Source organism: Parasteatoda tepidariorum, chromosome 10 (assembly GCF_043381705.1).
Source record: "Parasteatoda tepidariorum isolate YZ-2023 chromosome 10, CAS_Ptep_4.0, whole genome shotgun sequence".
Taxonomy (NCBI): domain Eukaryota; kingdom Metazoa; phylum Arthropoda; class Arachnida; order Araneae; family Theridiidae; genus Parasteatoda; species Parasteatoda tepidariorum.
This window is the reverse complement of record NC_092213.1, coordinates 83,602,956-83,622,186: the sequence shown is the minus strand read 5'-3', so window position 1 is coordinate 83,622,186 and position 19,231 is coordinate 83,602,956. Positions and strand designations below refer to the sequence as shown.

Genomic DNA, 19,231 nt, shown 5'->3' with positions numbered 1-19,231 from the left:
TATTTCGACTTGGCGGAAAGTTTATTCGTTAAAGAACCGAAACTAATTGTTCTTTCGTCTTGTTGTTCAGCTCTACTAAGTTATGATATAAAGATTGTACTCTTCTTCACTATAAACATGCAAAAATTCTCAAATATAACTATTAAAAAAAAACGATATTTTCATGATAATGTAATTCTTACATGACATTATTAAGAGACACAAGCCATTTAATATTCAATAATTATGTAAATAAACATAAAGCACTTAATACAAGTATAAATATCTACAAGCAATGCAAAAACATGTCAACACATAAAAACTATAAATAAAATTCATACATTTTTGTAATATAATTAATTTTAATTTAATTTGTATCGTTAAAGAATGCAGACACATTTAGCGCCATTTATGTAATTCAAATTAACAATTATAACGTTTACAAGAGTTCAAGTAGGAGGTCAACTTTATATATGAGGAATATAACAAAATAATGTCGAACAACTTACTTAATTAAAAAAAAACTGAACAATATTAATTACGTTTAAAATTCTTCGATAATCATATTTTAAAAACAAACAATTCATATTTTTATTTATAATTATTAATATAATATAGTTTTCATTCTGCTTCTTTTAAATTCAATATCAAAACTTATTTGAAGATATCAAAATATACAATTTTCCTTTATGGTTTCGTAGCAATTCACATGAACGTATGATACTGGTTGGAGAGCTGAGAGCTGTAAGTTCGATTCTGACAGCTGAAGAAACAGCCACGCAGTAAGATGCAGGTTAAATCAGTCGTGACTGAAAGTCCATTCGTTGGTTGCGGTGTGGAAGTTTAGAGAGAGGGTACCAGCTCAGTAGCTTTCCACGTCATGTTATCAAGGTCAAAATTACGTTGCATTCCGACCATGGCTGTTAAAAGATAGATGAGGCTTGGATGTAGTTGCGTGGTGTGAGAAAGTATACTAAAGATTGAAAAAAGAATTAAAATTTAAAGACATGTTTGCTTAATTAACAAAAAGTAATATACAGGGTAAAATATCATGTTCCCCATACAGCAGAGTAAAAAAAAATAAGTAAACAAATTATACAATAACAGTTATAAAAAGTAAACAAATTATACAATAATACTGTTATATCGTTATGATTTAAATATATATATTGAATGAAATAAATAAAAACATGAAAGAGTGATCGTATTAGTGAGATGTTGTTCAAATTAATTACCTGACCCCTCGTNCATTCTGCTTCTTTTAAATTCAATATCAAAACTTATTTGAAGATATCAAAATATACAATTTTCCTTTATGGTTTCGTAGCAATTCACATGAACGTATGATACTGGTTGGAGAGCTGAGAGCTGTAAGTTCGATTCTGACAGCTGAAGAAACAGCCACGCAGTAAGATGCAGGTTAAATCAGTCGTGACTGAAAGTCCATTCGTTGGTTGCGGTGTGGAAGTTTAGAGAGAGGGTACCAGCTCAGTAGCTTTCCACGTCATGTTATCAAGGTCAAAATTACGTAGCATTCCGACCATGGCTGTTAAAAGATAGATGAGGCTTGGATGTAGTTGTGTGGTGTGGGAAAGTATACTAAAGATTGAAAAAAGAATAAAAATTTAAAGACATATTTGTTTAATTAACAAAAAGTAATATACAGGGTAATATATCATGTTCCCCATACAGCAGAGTAAAAAAAATAAGTAAACAAATTATACAATAATAGTTATAAACAAGTAAACGAATTATACAATAATACTTTAATTGATTTTTCTGGCGAAAAAATGGAAACTAAAGAAACTGATACCAATGAAATTGTTCTAAATAACGAGAGAAAAATTGATAATGATATCCTTGAAATAAACTAAGAGGTTTTAACTAATCTTCTTTTTGTTAAAAAAATGGTAAAATGATCGAACAATTTATATATATATTAAAAAAGAACTACAACTGATTGAACGAAATTTCCTTTACATTAAAACAGCAATAAAACATCTGATTAAACAAATTCCATTACATTTAGTTATTGACTTTTCTGACAAAAAAAAGAAAAAATTGAAAATAAAGTAAGTCATCGATGAAATTAATTTAGATAACGTTATAAATATTGATAGTTCTTTTAAAAAAAAGAATGATTAAACAAAATCTTTTAATTTACTCCCTTTTACATTTTTAAGTGACTTTTCACTCTCAGATAATTAATTATGAATCAAACTTGAAAATGTTTGAGATGACGATGAGAAAATAATTCCCATGACTGTAGTAAAGTTAATACAATTTTAAATAAATTCAGAAGATTGTAAGAAGTAAAGATTTAAGAATAAACAATAAACTTTTCTGATAATATTTTTATTGAATTTCTAAGAAAAATTTATAAACTTTCTGGGAATAGTTGTATAATATAAATAACAAAATTTATTTATATTTAAATGGATTCGAAATAAATCTTATAAACATGATTTGGATTAATTAAATATTTTCAATTCGAACGTAAATAAAATTATGCTCTTTTTAGCATCTGATGAAACAAATTTACTTCGTTATCTGTTACAAAAAATTGAAAATAGAGTAAGATGTCTCAATATTAACTTACTGCTTTAAATCGATGTGACCGTGTAACTGACTATGATTTAAACCATTTTTTATTTTTAAAAAAAAACAGAAAGGAAAAAGACATGATTATTGTGATGCCACAATAGGCATTACAAATTTTCCAGCTTTTGAAATTTCTCTAATTTCTTAAACTTATTTTTTTAATCATTCTTAATCGAATTGTAATTAAATTAAATCAATTAGTTAATTTCTATTGAAATTTTTAAAAAGCAAACATAAAATATTTTATTCTTGTCTTATTGATCAATGTAAAGGCTTACTTTTTATTCCAATACTAATGTAGGCTCATTAATTCACTGTCGCGCCTGATCGAAAACAAAAATCTATTTATAACTCTTTATTCTTAATTACTTCCCACAAATATGTTTTAGTTACATGGTTATACTAATTCTCACAGTCTTGTTGGCGATTCACAATCGCCAAAGTATTTTCAAAACTAACACTGATTATGGGGGGTTGGTTTTATTTCTAGCTATGTTATCTTTCGATAATTCGCCCACCTTGGATCTCCTCCCCATGCTCCTAACTGTCCGTTGGAAACAAATTCATTCACTTTTCAATTTCGAATTTGTGGTGACTGGGGGTGCCCTTTTGGGCTTCCCAGTCTCTACCGTTGAATATAAATCTCAACTAAAAATTCTCGATGTAGAGATTGTTCTCATGATCCCTTTAAGAGATTTATTTTCTTTATTATTTTTATATTTTATATATGTTTATTTTTAATTTACTAATATTCGCTTAATAAATCAAATTTTTACCTAAACGATTTTATTCATTTCTTTGAGATAATTAACATTATGTTACATTCAAATTAAGATGTATGTGTAACGGTCGAAAGTCAATGGTGATACTTCACCTACCACTGAAATATTAGTAATGGCGATCACCGCCATAACAATTATTATTTCAAGCAAATCAATACATATAGTGAAAATTAAATATATTCATTAATGGCATCAAATAATGTTAATTATGACCTTTTCATACATACAGACAAACAAAAGGGAACTCATTCTCTTACATGTATTTACAATATAACATTTTCATATTAACTTTTTGTTTGCATTTTAAAATTAAATATAAAGTAATGTATAAATATATTCAAACCCTTCAGTTATTCTATTTTTATCACGGAAGGAAAGTCCATAATTTTAATCGTTCATTGATATTATTATTTAATATTAATTAATATTATTAATTAATTAATAACTCAATTACTTTTAATGGGACATAAGAAATAAAATACTCTTTTATTCAAATAAATAAAATAAAAAATACGGTTTAAACCAAAATTCCCTGATTTAAACCAAACCAATTGGGTATTTTGGCGACATATCAGTGAAGTTATTTAATATGTCAGCTAAAAAATTAAAAATACTACAGTGAAATTAATATAACTTATGGATGTGAATTAAAATAACTGAAATAATTAATATTCTATTAAGATAGCTCTGATATTAAAATTTAAGTTATTTATTTAAAATAATTTTTTTAGTTGAATATTTACAAATAAACTAAACATAATAATTATTGATAATAATAATTAATAATAATAATTAATAATAATGAAAATATTTAGCCTGAATCAGACAAAAATTTTTAATCCATAGCATTTTGTAGAGAGACAAAAAATAAAACTAAAGTAAGTAATGCTAATTCAGTTATTAAAAGTGGCAATTAAAAATGACCCAATACACTTAATAATACAAAAAATAATTTTAAAAACACTGAAAAAATGAATATTTAATATTGCATGTTTAATTAAGTTATCATAGATATTAAAAACTGTTTAAATTGATTCATGAATTATTCAGGTCAGTTTAACCATGCATGTTTATGCGGTGTTTAATAGAACTGAATTCAATCTACATATAAATAATAATTACCGTTTTCTATAGCATTTCGTAATTGACTCTTCTGACAAAATATTTATATTAAGTTATTAATTTTTATAAGCTTTATTTGCGATGACTGTTAGAAAAAAGATATTGCTACATTATTGTTTCTATTTATATTGCTAAAAATAATAATAAAATGATTGAATAATATGTGAACTTAATATTGGTATTTAAAAGGATTTATACAATGTTCAGTAAAATCTAAATGTTGTTTAGCTGAATATTTGCAGTTAAAAAATAATTGAAGGCATTTTCAATTTCATTTCAACAGAAATGTTTAAGCTTCTCTTATTTTCCACAAAATCTCGTGATAAATTTTCTTCTTTAAGAAAATTAACTTAAATAAAGTATATTAGGAGTATATTCAGAGCTATTGTAAATTAATGGCACTGAAAAAAACACTGATTCAGAAAAAAAATATTACTTAATAAAATAAAAATAAAAAATAAATTTGGTACTAAAACAAATTAAATTTCATTCATGAAAAACATAATTTCAATTAAATCCAATTAACTGAATTTTTGCAATCCATATGTCAATTGCACAAAACTTCTTTATCTTTTCTTAAAAATATGTCTAAGATAATTTTATTTTCTTCAATTTATTGCAATTAATATCTCTTATAAAAAATTGAAAACACAATAAATCATATAAAGAAAACTGTTTAAGATAAATGTTGAAAATTTCTGTTACTACAGTACTGTTAATATTATAATACAAAAATTTACATTTACGAAAAAAAAACGGAAAAAGGGAAAGATTTAAGATATAATAAAAAAATAATATAAATAATTAAATTCATTCAATTCATTCATTTTATTTCGTAAAAACATAATTTGTTTTAATTTTGACATATTTGAAATTCTATTATGAATGGTAGTATTTTCCATTTTTTATTTGGAAAAAAATTTTTTATACAATTTTTATTAAAACATATGTCTAAAATGTTTAATATTCTAAAGTATTGTTAAATTAACTTCTCTGAAAAAATTTAAAAAGTAAAGCAGCCTTTTGAAATGACCATTCAAATATTTATAATACTTCAAAAAAAACATTTTGAAAAAACATTTGATTGAAAAAACATTTTGTTTGGTATAAAATTATAACTCATATTAAATGTTTCTTAAACATTTTAACTTAAGAGAGATTATTGCAGTTTAACTATATGTTTCCAATTTAAATATTAATGAAATATTCATATAATAATTACTTTTATTAAATACATAAAAAAAGTCTAAACAACTTATATTGTCTTTAACAATTTTCTAACTTCTCTAAAAAAATATAGTTTATTGACATAAAAAATATCTTTAATGTTAGAATTAAAATTGCATCTTAAATTTATGCGAATTTCAAAAAATAATGGCGGATTCAATAATATATAAAAAGAAATGATCATATTAAAATTAATTAAGAATCTTATAATAGATAAAAATGGTCAAATCAATTGATAAAATTTCGACTTTGCTTAACTGAATATTTGCAATACAAACATAAAAAATTTATTTTCTCTTTCATTAAAAAAAAAACTATTTAAACAAAATTGGTTTTCCTTAAAGCATTCTGTTATAACTTTTTTGCTTTTACAAAATTAAATTAAATTAAAAAATATTAACGAAGTTATATGAGAGAACTCATAAAAAATGTGTATTTCAACACACTGAAATGGTTCCATAAAAATCTAAAATCAATGCAAAAAAGCAACAAAAATTAATTTATAAAAAATAAAATTCCTTTCAAACAAATATTTGCAATTCATACGTCAATAATACTAATTTCTTTTTTATTTCACTTATAAACAAAATGTATCGAAACAATTTGCATTTTCTTCATTTAATTGCAATTAACTTTTCTCACAAAAATGCATTTCTTTTACAGGGCTCATGGAATCCGCTAATCGTAATAGCTATTTTAAAAAATAATATTATTACAGCATAATTAATATTAACTTTCAATTATTTTAAATATTAAATATTTAATATTGTGTAGAAATAACAATGATATTACAAAATGTTTTATATTATTTCATAAACTTAAACAAACATCATTATAAAAAATACAATTAGTTTTAAATAAATATTTGCAATTCAAACGTCAATAATACTAATTTCTTTTTATTTCACTTATAAACAAAATGTATCGAAATAATTTGCATTTTCTTCAGTTGATTGTAATTAACTTTTCTCACAAAAATGCATTTCTTTTAAAAGACTCATGGAATCCATTAATCGTAATAGAAATATAAAAAAATTATATTACTACAGTATAATTAATATTATTTTTCAGATATTTTGAATATTAAGTATTTAATATTGCGAAAAAATAACAATGATAATACGATATTTTTTATATTATTTCATAAATACATAGTTCTGTTGAATTGAGTTTATACAATTCAAGCGTGAGTAACAATGTTCTTTTCATTAAAAAAATCATTTGTTTAAAAATATCAGGCAAAAATATTATTCTTCTCTAAAACAATTTAAAAAGAAAAAAAATTGAAGCATTTATATTAATGAAATTATTTTAGATTACTGTTTTGAAAATTGTTACTACACATAATTTTATTTACGTATATTATTATTTACACATATTATTATTATTTACGCATGTTGTTAGCATTTAGACAAATTATTAATTTTCACACATAAATATAAAAGATTAAAGGAATTCAAATATTAAAAATTATATTGATACAAAAGAATTTCAAAAACTCATGAAACATATCTCCCTTTAATTAAGTATTTGCAATTAAACAATAAACAAAAATATTTTTTCACATTTTTCTCTTCAATGAACAATAGCAACAACAGTTTAAAGAATATGCTCCCTCTAACATTTTATCAATAACGTCTCTGGCAAACAATATTGAAACTAGCGTAATTTATAATTAGGAACTTGTTAAAGTTGATCATGGTAATTTTGAGTTAATATTACAGTCACAATTAAATCGAATTCAAAAGACTGAAAAAAGTAAAAACTTTAATATTCTGAAAAAAATAATTTTAGTAACTCACAAAAATATTTTATTTTCTATTTAAAAAAACAATACAGCTCAATGAACAATTTCAATATCCTTTAACATTTTGTAAATAGATTCGTTGATAAAAATATTTTGCTTCATTTATTTAACATAAATTAAGTTATTTGTGGTCACAGTTGAAAACTTTATGATACTTAGTGTAATAAAGATTAGTATTAAAATTTTTATTTTAATTCAATGTATTAAACAAAATGTACTTTCATTTAACTGAATATTTACATATCAGTTATAAATATAGTAATAATTATTTTCTTAAATGAACTGCTGTCTAAAAAATTCTAAATTATGTAAAACTTTTCAAATTAACTTAAATACTTTAATAATTAAACTTAAATAATTAAAATACTTTTAAAAAAATACTTCTACTGAAGTAATCGATATAAATCAAGTAGTTTTAATTTAATACCGAAAAAAAGATAATACTACATTAGGGTTAATATTTTGGTTCATAATTACAAACGAGGAGAAAGTCTTACGTTTAAGTATTAAGTAAAAACGATATTAATATTAAAAACTGATTCAAGTGTATTGTTAAATATATAGCTCTAAACAACTAATTATTTGTTATTTAAAAGATTAATATGATATTCAAATATTAATGCTATATAAAAAACTGTCTAAATATTAACTGTACCAAAATATTTCGCGACTATATTTCTGGACAAAAAAAAAAGGAAATTCAAGTAGTTGGTTATTTGATTAGTTATTTGATATGACTAAAAAAATTTTTATATGTTTACATTAAAGTTTCACTTATCTATCATAATTTAAACAGGTAGAAAAATTAATTTTTTATAACGTAGAAAAATATTAATGTTAAAAATTACATAAATTAGTAATAAGAATAATAGTTTGTTTCTTAATTTTCAATTTTAATTCAAAAGTCAGTGCTTTGAAATTCCCTTTAAATCAAATATAATTTTAATTTTCATATTAATCAAGTATTAAATGAAAAGTGTTTTTCATGTTCAGTGGTTTTCTTTCTTCATATCAGAAAGTTTTGAATGAATTTCTTTGTTTATAACAATATTATTTAGTTAAAATACAATTTTAACTAATAAGCATACTTTTGCATATTTATTTACTGAGCCCTTATCGTAATTTTATATTTATACTATTAATCGAGTACTGAAATTTTCTTTTGTAAGTTTTTTTTTATATAACTCCTTCTCTCTCTTCTTTATAAATGTATATACTAGGGGGCTAAGCCCCCTGTACGCTGCCGCTCCCCAACCCCTATAATTACTTTGCAATAATTGTCGTTTCTTGGCAGAAAAAGATTTTCTACTAAGGTTAAAATTATTCACTTAACAAATATGTACTCAAAGTAATTCCGTTTGCTTAAGCTTGTGCCCCCTCCTTCTACCTTCAAATATTTTTATCTATCGGTATTATCAATTTTATTTTATTACCGTCGTTGAACAGCAGACCCAATTTTTGGATTTACGACTACTAATGTTCAACTCCGCAGCCTTGTAAATTTGAACCAAGAATCCAAGGAAACTCCTGGATCAGTAGCCCCAGAGGTATGATCAGTTACGGGAACATGGAGGACTTTGTGGCTCAAAAGATTTAACGTGAGTCAGTCACCATTTACTGCACGGAGAGTCCGCTGCCAGCGGGGATTGAACCCACGACCGCTTGGACATGGGCGCAGTGTCGTATCAACCAGGTCATCCCAGCCCTATGTCTATCAATCAGCATAATAAATAATTAGATGTGTTGGTGTCAAACAAATTTAATGAGTTCACAATCGTAACATTTTCGCTCACCAAACAGGCGGATATATTAAATACTATTTTTGTTTGCATTTTAAGTGCATGAAGCTGATCATTAAGTTCTGAATCATTTAACAATTCTCTTTAACTGTAATTAATAACAGTATATTAATGTTATCTGCACAAAAATGATAATTGTAACACGGTAAACAAGATAAGACCACCTTTCCAAGTAACTTTATCTTTTAAGATAAAGTTACTTGGATAGCAAAGAATTACATTTTCATAATAAAAAATCAACAATTTTCTTTAGTCTCAACTCTTGAATTAAAAACGTAAAGACGGCAGTGCGGAAAAAAAACTTAAACTTTTCTTAGAAGGGAGTAAAATGATACCACATAGCCAATCACAGAAAACTTGAGGTTAGTAACACACAAAACAGCCGAACAAATTGAGTACACATTGTTTTGGTTGTTATCAGCATCAAATTAATATGCTATTATTACATATATATATNTTATGTATATATATACAGAGAGAGAGAGAAAGACAGATTGATCAAAATCTTTAGCACGTTAATGTATATAAATTCATAAGACTGAAAAAAATTTGATTTTGTTTGGTACTGAAATGGTTCATATATTTTTTTATATGAAGCGAAAGATAAAATTTTGTTTAACCATATAGTTAAAATTTTAAAATATGTTTTTCTTCTTTTTATTAAAAGTTAAAAATGACTGAACATTTGAAAAAAAAAATATTTGCTATTAAAACTTTTTTTAGCATTTCTATGAATTTAAATCTAATACTGTTAACATTAATGCTGGGATTAAGGGGAGTATTTTTCCACACCGAACTACAACAGGCTGTGAAAAAAAGCAAATGCAGTCCCGGATCTGATGAGGCAGTTGGTACTTGAGATAATCAGCGAAATCCCTGAAGCAGATATCCAAATTTACACAGATGGGAGCAAAAATGACGAACATCAATCCGGGAGTGGAGTATATATTAACACTCCTAATAGCGAAGTCAGAAAAATTAAAATTAGAGACACGGACAATTGCTCGGTGCTTGGAAGCGAACTGTTGCGACCGGTCTTGAGGCCATTTTGAATTAAACAAATTATAGAGCGGCATGGATTTTGTCTGATAGTAAGAGTTCATTGCAGCACTTGAAGGAATGGTTCAATGTTGGTGATCACACGGGCATCGCTATTTTGAAATTACTTAGACAGATCGCTGTGCTTCACGAAGTGCACCTCCAATGGATTCCCTCGCATGGGAAAGCAAAAGCAGCCTGTCCTCAGCCTAACGGTAATGCGGTCGCTGACCACTTGGCAAAGCAGGGCTCGGTTGAGCCATTGTATTCAGTTGCCTCATTGACTTTTGACGAGCTATACTCCATCAGGAAAAACAATGACTTAAAGGCTTGGAGGGTCCCTCCATCCCATGATTAGTATTGGCGGAGATACCCTGGGAGCTCCATTGGCCTTTCCTGCGATAGAGCCGACCTGACGGCGCTGTCGAGATTTGCCAGCGGTCACCTGCGGAGTGGCTTCCTTTGCAATGGCAACAGGGTTTTCCCGGTTTGTGCAAAGTACGGAGTGAAAAGTGCGTCCCCGGAGCACATTCTGGCTTGTCTTCAAATTTCTAAGGAGACTTTTGCGATGGACCCTTTGCTTGCCCTGGATTTTTTGAGAGTGTATGAACTCATGGATAATGTCTAGCTGCAACTAGACAGTGAAGGGATTAGTCACACACACGCAGACATTAATGCTTTTGATATTATAGTAAAGTTAATAATATTATTCAGAAATTGAAAGGACTGAATAAAATTAAAGATGTAATAATATGAATGATGTTTTTTGCAGACCGCCCTTAATGTGTATCATTAAAATCAATATAGAAAATGAGAACAAAAATGTACTAATTCAAAATCAAGGCTGGAACAAAACCTCCTCAGAAATCTGATAAATCACAAGGGAAGCGTATGCAATAAACATCAAAACAGGTTTAATTGAGAGTTGCATGATGAAAAAAATTTTGCAAAAATAACCGTATTGTATGGTAATGATAAATCTAGTAAAAAAAACATAGTTTTTGAAATAAAACAGAAATTTAGACGATTCATTTGGTAATTTTTCTATTGATATAGTGACTGTTTAGTGGAAATCCTAGATTTCAAAGTTATAGCTCTTATTGCCACACAATTAGTAAAAAATACAAAACTGCAAAATATATTTTACCCAATACCTGGTTCTTATGCCATTCTCTAAAGTAACGGGATAGAAGAACGAAATATTTCCACATTTACTAAATTTTATCACATCGTATAAAACTATACTTTAATGTTAATTTTTACCGAAATCATTATTAATCATCAAAGCGCTTCGGAAAAAAAGTGATCGAGTATGTTGTTGTTCCCATCGATTCAGAAACAAGTTAAAGTTTACTTTATTCTAATAGTCTTAACTTTTTTTTTCATGAAGAAATTCGAAGGTGTTTTTAATTATCTTTGTTTTATCTCGCAAACAATCCAATCTTCATTACTCTGCATTAATTTCTTAGATTTGCTTTTTCCTCCGTTAAGTATTATTATAAGTATTAAGTAGTATTAAGTATTAAGTAGCATTACGTATTAAATAGTATTAAGTAGTATTGAGTAATAAGTACTATTAGGTACTAAGTAGTATTAAGTATTAAGTAGTAAATAAAAATTGTAAGGTAATTAAATAAGATTCAAATTGCCTAATTTAAACATTATTTTGTTCAACTGAATATTTGCAATTCAAAATTAATAGCATTTCTTTTTCATTTTATTTAAAAAATTCTGACTGAACAAATTCTATATTATTTAACAATTTGTAATTCTCTGAAAAGGAAAAAAACTATGACTTTTTTTTAATAATATAATAATTTGAAATGAAAAAATTTAACAATTTAGTGTTAGAAAAAAAATATTTGCATTAAAACTTATTTCATAAAAACATAATTCTGATTAAATGAATTTTTATAGTTAAATAATGTAACAATAATTTCATTCCTTAAGATAACAGTCTAATATTTTCTTACATATTCTGTAATTAACTTCTTCGGAAAAAAATTGAAATTAAAGCAACTGATATTAATGCAGCTATTTTCGTTAGATATATTACAAACAGATAGTTAGGCTTTGGTTAATATAATTTTTCAAACAATTTCATTAGCAATTTAATTTTTTTTTTTGTTTTGGAAAAAATTACATGTGTCTAAATAAACACATTCTACACAGTTTGGAATTATTTTATCTATGAATACTTGCTTCTAAAGTAATTGTAATCAAAGCAGTTATTTTTAATGACAATTAAATATTTGTTACTTGTGATATATTATTTGTAAATTCAGTAAAGTCAATATTATTATTCAGAAATACAAAAGGCCGAAGAGAAAGAAGAGAATGACTCTTATATAAGAATAATACAGTTACTAATAACTATTCAATTAGTAATTAAAAATTATTTTTTGAGATAACTATTGAAATATTATTATTCAGAAATACAAAATATCTAAGTGAAATGAAAGAATTACTATTATATAAAAATATTATAGATACTAAAAATTATTCAAATTAATACATAAAGACATTTTTATGTTTAAATAAATATTCGAATTGAAGCACTTATTAAAATATTTCCTTCTAAATTTAATAATAAAAATTGACTAAAATATTGATATTTTATATGACACAAATTAATTATGAAAGAAAAACAGAGTATTGATTAACCAAATCACGGTAATTCTAACATAAAAAAATATCTTTTCTTTCGTTTCATTAAAAGAATTCGCAAATCAAATTCCATTTTTACCACATTCTGTGATAAATTATTCTGAGAGTATTGAAACAAAAATAATTGATGACAATGCAGTTATTTTGAGATGATTATTTTAAGCTTGATATTTCTGCACTACAATTTATTTATTATTTAGTAATTTAAAACACTGAATTTAAATTAAGTACTTAATTTTATGTAAAAATGACCATGATGTTAAACAATTAAAAGTAATCTAACCAAATGACAAAATTCTGTTTAACTTAACGTTTGAAGATCAAACATAAATATTTCCTTTTCATTAAAACTGAAAAACATCAGTAAAAATTATTCTATTAATTATTAATTCGTTAAATTTTCTGAGAAATAAAATTCAATGTAAAAAATTGGATGTGAAGTTATTTATTGCGTATAGTAATAAATGAAAATATAAAAATAAACGAAGGTTTCGGAAAGTATGAAATTTTTATTGTTATTAAAAATAATTAGATATTTTAAAATGAATTAAAAAGAATTATTTTCTTCTTTACCAAAACAATTCAGTCTTAATAAATTATATTTTTAATTAAGTTTGTAACTAACTCTTCGTAAAAGAAACTGAAACAGAGTAACCAATATTTAAGAAGTTATTTTTAATAACTATGAGAACATTTAAAGTTTGCAATTAACTCTTCGTAAGTTTGTAAATAATAATAATAAAGTTCGTAATAAAGTTTGTACTTAACACTTCGGAAAAGAAAATTGAAACAAAGTAATCAATATTTAAGAAGTTATTTTCAATAACTGTGAGAACATTTAAAGTTTGTGATTAACTCTTCGTAATCTTGTAGATAATAATAATGAAGTTTGTAATTAACTCTTCAGAAAAGAAATTGAAGCAAAGTAACCAACATTTAAGAAGCTATTTTCAATAACTATGTGAAAATTTGATATTAGCAAAAAACAATTTCCTCTTCGGGTCATAAAGTCAAAAGACTGAAAGTAAAGTATTTAGAAAAAAACATTAATAAAAGAAACATTGATATTTAAAATTATTCAAATATATTCATAAAAACTGACTTTTTAACTGACAACTAAAGTATAAATAAAATTATTTTCATTTTAATAAAATTGCATTGATTAAACAAATTTCGACCATAAAATAAACTAAAGTAACTAAAAATTAATTAATTGAAAAATGATGTCAAAAGACTGAAAAGATGATGAGTAAAAATACTGAAAATAAAAGATTTAGTATTGGATAAAATTAACATTGATATTTAAAATGATTCTAGTAAATTCATAAAAACTTACTTTTTAACTGACAACTTAAGTATAAATTAAATTATTTTCATTTTAATAAAATTGCACTGATTAAACAAATTTCGACCATAAAATTAATCTAACGAAACTAAAAATTAATTGATTGAAAAAATGATGCACAGGCTACATTCATAAACAGACATTCGAAAATTTAAAAAAAAAAAAAATAAAGATTAATATACGATGAAAGTTTTTTTTTCTAAAATTTATAAATTAAATTTGTTACATTAATTTTTGAAGATAATTAAATATGACTCAAGTTAGTTTATAAAACTTTATTCTGTCTAATAAAATATTTCCCTTTAAAACATAATTAATCTTCATTCTTAATATTTTCAAAATATCTGAATGAAATAATTAAATTACCATTTACTTTTCTTAAAAAAAGCAAATTAAAAACGATTTTTCTATTAAAAATTGATATTTCCACATAAAAGTTCAGAAATTTTTTAAAATGTCGAATTAGCATGCATTGACTTTGTTTCTTTTTCGTAAGCATTTTAACATTGATGATACCATTATCATGATTTATAAGTTGTTTGTGAATCAACATTAATTTCAAAAACTTTTTGTTTCAGTAATTTGCTAAAATAAGATTTATTTAAAAGTAACTCAGTTAAATATAACTACAACTGTTTTAATTTAATTGTTTGTATTTCTTAATAAATATTTTTTTACATTAATGTTAAGAAAATGATTTAAAGACCATACAAATAAATGGAATTACCACGATGCAATTGATTTTACAACAAAACTCAGGAAATTATAAAACAGTTTTAAAAGCCATAAGAGTCAAACTTTGATAATTAACAGGTGACTTAAACAAAACATAAAATCACAATATAGTTGTGTGAAACTAACTGCTTACCTTTCAAAGTATAGTTAATAGCTCTTTTATCTGAGAAATTTATATCTTAGCAACAGTTATTAAGACGATAGAATCACCGTTGGATTCACACTGGCTCTAATCTCCGTGACTTGATTCTTTCGCGAAATGAGAAATTGTAGACAAATTATTCCTTCACATGTTACCTGTTAAATTATATAACATATGTATGAAAAGTCAAGAGAATAAATAAATGCCATACTCATTTTTCACTAATTAATATTAACAGTTATTGATTTTTAAAAAATAATATATATATATATATATATATCAATATATCTACGGTGTTTATTCAATCATATTTTTATTAAAATAAATACATTAATAACTTTAATTTTATTTTCTATTAGAAAATGAGTAACGACATATTTATATTATCAATTATGCATTATATTTACTTAAAATTTCAAATAAATTGTTTTAAATCTAAGAAACATGTAATGCGAATTTTTGCCGTTTTAAATTCACTTATATTCAAAACATATTCATTTTATTATTATTTAATATTTTAATAATGCAAATAACTTACTTTATTTTGAAAATACGAGTAAATTCAAAAGTATATAACCTTTAACGGATATTGATTACAGAACTTGGGAGAGCCATGTTATCTATTTTCGCACATAATTTTACAAAGATAATGTCTGTCCGGGACGGTTGGGGTTTATCCACATTTTATCAATCAGGCAAAATAAAAAGTATAACATAGTGCTTCATAATTGTTATAGAACGTGGGAATACAACTATTTCTCAGAAAATTGTTANCATAGTAATAGAAGATAAACGTTTAGAAAATGATAAAAAGAAAAGTTATAAGACAGCCGTTTTGGTACTATGAATGCATTACATAGTCAATGCCGAGACACAGAAATTGTTGATTTAAAATTATTTTTATTGCTTATTTCAGAACTAAGTTATCACTCCTTTCATTGGTTGAAAACAAAAGTTGAAATTTTATTGCTTATTGCTAACAAATATTTTATTATTAATGTCTAAAATTTCGGAACTTTAACAAGATGATTATGATAAAAATTCAAGAGCTTCTTTTGATTTTTTTAGTATAACCTATTAAATGAATCTCTAAAGTTTTTTCACGTGAAATTTAGATAGCTTAGTTTGATGCAGATAGCTGTTAAATACAGGGTTATTCATAATTCCCTCCGGGGTTTCGAAGCGTTAGAGTAAAAAAACGAAGACGAATATGGGAAAAAAGAACATATGAAATTATTCCGAAAGTATTCAGGTTTTAATTTAAGCAGTTGCCGGTAGATGGCAGTAACATGTACCACTGAAGCCAGTTGTAGTGAAGAAAAATGGCGTTTACAGGCGGAGGGAATTACGAATAACCCTGTATAATATTTTTAAGCATGTTTAAATATTTTTACAGGTAATTATTTTTTTTGAACAGTCGTTCTTCATCTCGGAAAATGCCGAGAGTGTTGCTCTTTAAAGTTGCTCGATGGGTATCTGTGAACCTAAGTCATGGAGGTGAGCAGCATCACCCTCGTCACACTACCACGGATACCTGTTCATAGGGTGGACCACATTCACACATTGCACAACAGAGAGCAACACAGAGAGAAATATTCGTGTCCTGATCTGATTCGAACCCGGAACCATTGGCTCCGCAGTCAATAACGGGGAGAAACAAAACTGGAAAAATTATGGTGGCGGACAGAGAAAATAAGATTGAAAAAACAGAACGTTAAAAACCACACTGGCCGAGAGGAGCAAATCAGGAAAAAATGCATTTCCACACGCTATGGAGAGGTGACGAGGAATTAATGTCGTTAACAAGGGAATCGACATTCATATGAATAAAATAGAATACCTGGGCATCAAGATAAGTTGATGTGCTAGGTTGGAAATAATTATAGTGAAATCGAAATTGGGCTGCAATCGAGGATTTCTCATATTTTTGATAACGGAAATATCTATCGCATTCCTTCAGTCTAAATTTTATAGCTGGTCTAGTTTGTCCGATGTAACCAAGGTCGCGCTGACAAGGAATGTTGTGAATACCCCATCGATTACTAAATCTAATAGCTTTAAAAGACTGAAATTTTTTCCAACGCAGTTACATCAGCTCACCTTGATGCCCTGGAATCTTGTTTTATTCCTATAAATGCTGATCCCCTTTTTAAAACGTGGTGGGTAGGTACTTTATTTATGTTGCGCTAGAGCTACACAATGGAATATTGGCGACGGTCAGGAAAACATCCCTGATGATGAGCAGGAGACATGCCATCGCTATTTCAATCCTCTGCAGAGAGGATGGCTCCCCTGATTTGGTAGCCCGTTAACCTGCGCGCGATGTCGAGCACTTTACGGTAGAACAGTTTAACGAGGACCGATATCACGCGCCCTCGGTCCCTACTCAGGCTGATCGAAGCTGTCTCCACCCCCCTCCCGCTTATTGACTACAGCCAGTGATGCTTGACTTCGGTGTTTCACTGGGAACAGTGTCCTTATGATCAGTTCACTGCGGGACCGATATCAACTAGAAAGTCCAAATTCTGACCTAATAATAAATATACATAACAGTGTTTTTCCATAGTTCCTTTGTGTGTCTTTACGATCAGTCCACTGCGGTACTCTTTCCATAGCGCGAGAAAAAGCATTTTTGCCTGATTTGCTCCTCTCGGCTGCTGGGTTTTTCTCGTCCGGTTTTTCATTTATTTTTCTGTCGGTTACTGTTTTTCTAGTTTTGCTTCTCACCTTTATTTTTCCATTTTTCGTTGGCAATATGCCATATACTGTCAAACAAATTATCGATGACGGAGTTTTCTTATTTCAGCAATAGAAAATATGTATTTTATTTTATTTTATTTTATAACAGACGCTGAACAACCGACCCAATATTGGGTTTACGAAAACTAATGTTCAACTCCGTAGCCTTGTAATTTTGAACCTATCCAGAAGACGAGGAACCTCCTGGATCAGTACCCCCAGAGGTATTGATTTGTTACGGAAACATGGAGGACTTTGAGACTCGACAGATTTAACGTGCATCAATCACCATTTACTACACAAGGAGTCTTTGGCCGGCGAGGATCGAACCCACGACCTCTTGGACATGGGACCAGCGCCCTACCGACCAGGCTATCCCGGCCCACGGAAATATGCATTATACGACATTCAAGTTATGGCTCAAGAGGGAAGACATTTTGCACGCAGAAAGGTTGACCCTCTGGTAAGTAGGCAACGTCGCGTAAAACTTTTACGTGAGACAGGCACGTGGCTCTTATTGATGTCGGTGCTTGCACGTAGCCTTAGATCGAGTAATTGAGAACTGCATCGCAAGGTAGGTAGGCCCCACTGGAGCTGCACAATGGGCTATTGGCGACGATCTGGAAAGCATCCCTGATGAGGTGATCGGAAGGACATCGCAACTTTGACCCTCTGCAGATGGGGTGGCTACCACAACCAGCGCGAGAAGTCATGCACTACCGCTCACACTCGTTCTCTACACAGGCTGATGAAAGTGGTCACTCACCCGCTTACTGACAGCAGCCAGTGATGCTTGACTTTGGTGTTCTACTGGGAACCATGTCTTTACGATTCGAGGGACCGCATCACTAAGAAGCAATCGAAGAAAGTGCAATCCGCAAGTGGAATCGAACTAAATTCCTTTGTGGGAAGCGTACATTACTATGACAACATTCGTTTATGAAAAGGCACCTTTAGATACAGTCCTAGTCATGTCGGTTAGTCGGGGTGCCTGAGGCCGAAGTAGCCCTATACCCCTTCATCAGGAATTGAAGGATCGTTGTGGTGATTCCTTATGGTCGTTGTTGCCTAAAAATAAAAGTAGAGCCTTTAGATACAATCAAGTTAACATGTCTTTTATACTAGTGAATTGGTATTTAGTATTAGTAGTGGTAGTTGCGCCACATGACTCCCCTTCGAGATAAGTTATCCGCGATAGAATTTGACGAACGAATACCACTAGTTAATTAATGCTGTATATATATATAT

At 27.4% G+C, this 19,231-nt stretch overlaps 1 long non-coding RNA gene across 2 annotated transcripts in view; it reads right to left on the bottom strand.

The window, feature by feature from the left end:
• Positions 1–1,236: 1,236 nt before the first annotated feature.
• LOC122269586 (uncharacterized) overlaps positions 1,237–19,231 on the bottom strand; it is a 28,168-nt gene continuing 10,173 nt past the window's right edge. The window contains exons 2-4 of one of the 2 annotated variants that reach the window (XR_011638016.1): positions 18,750–19,051; positions 15,236–15,399; positions 1,237–1,578 (exon numbers count right to left, since the gene is read on the bottom strand). This is a non-coding gene — a long non-coding RNA (uncharacterized lncRNA). Of the gene's footprint in view, positions 1,579–15,235; positions 15,400–18,749; positions 19,157–19,231 lie in introns of those variants that run through there. The other variant, XR_011638015.1, reaches the window with a different exon arrangement.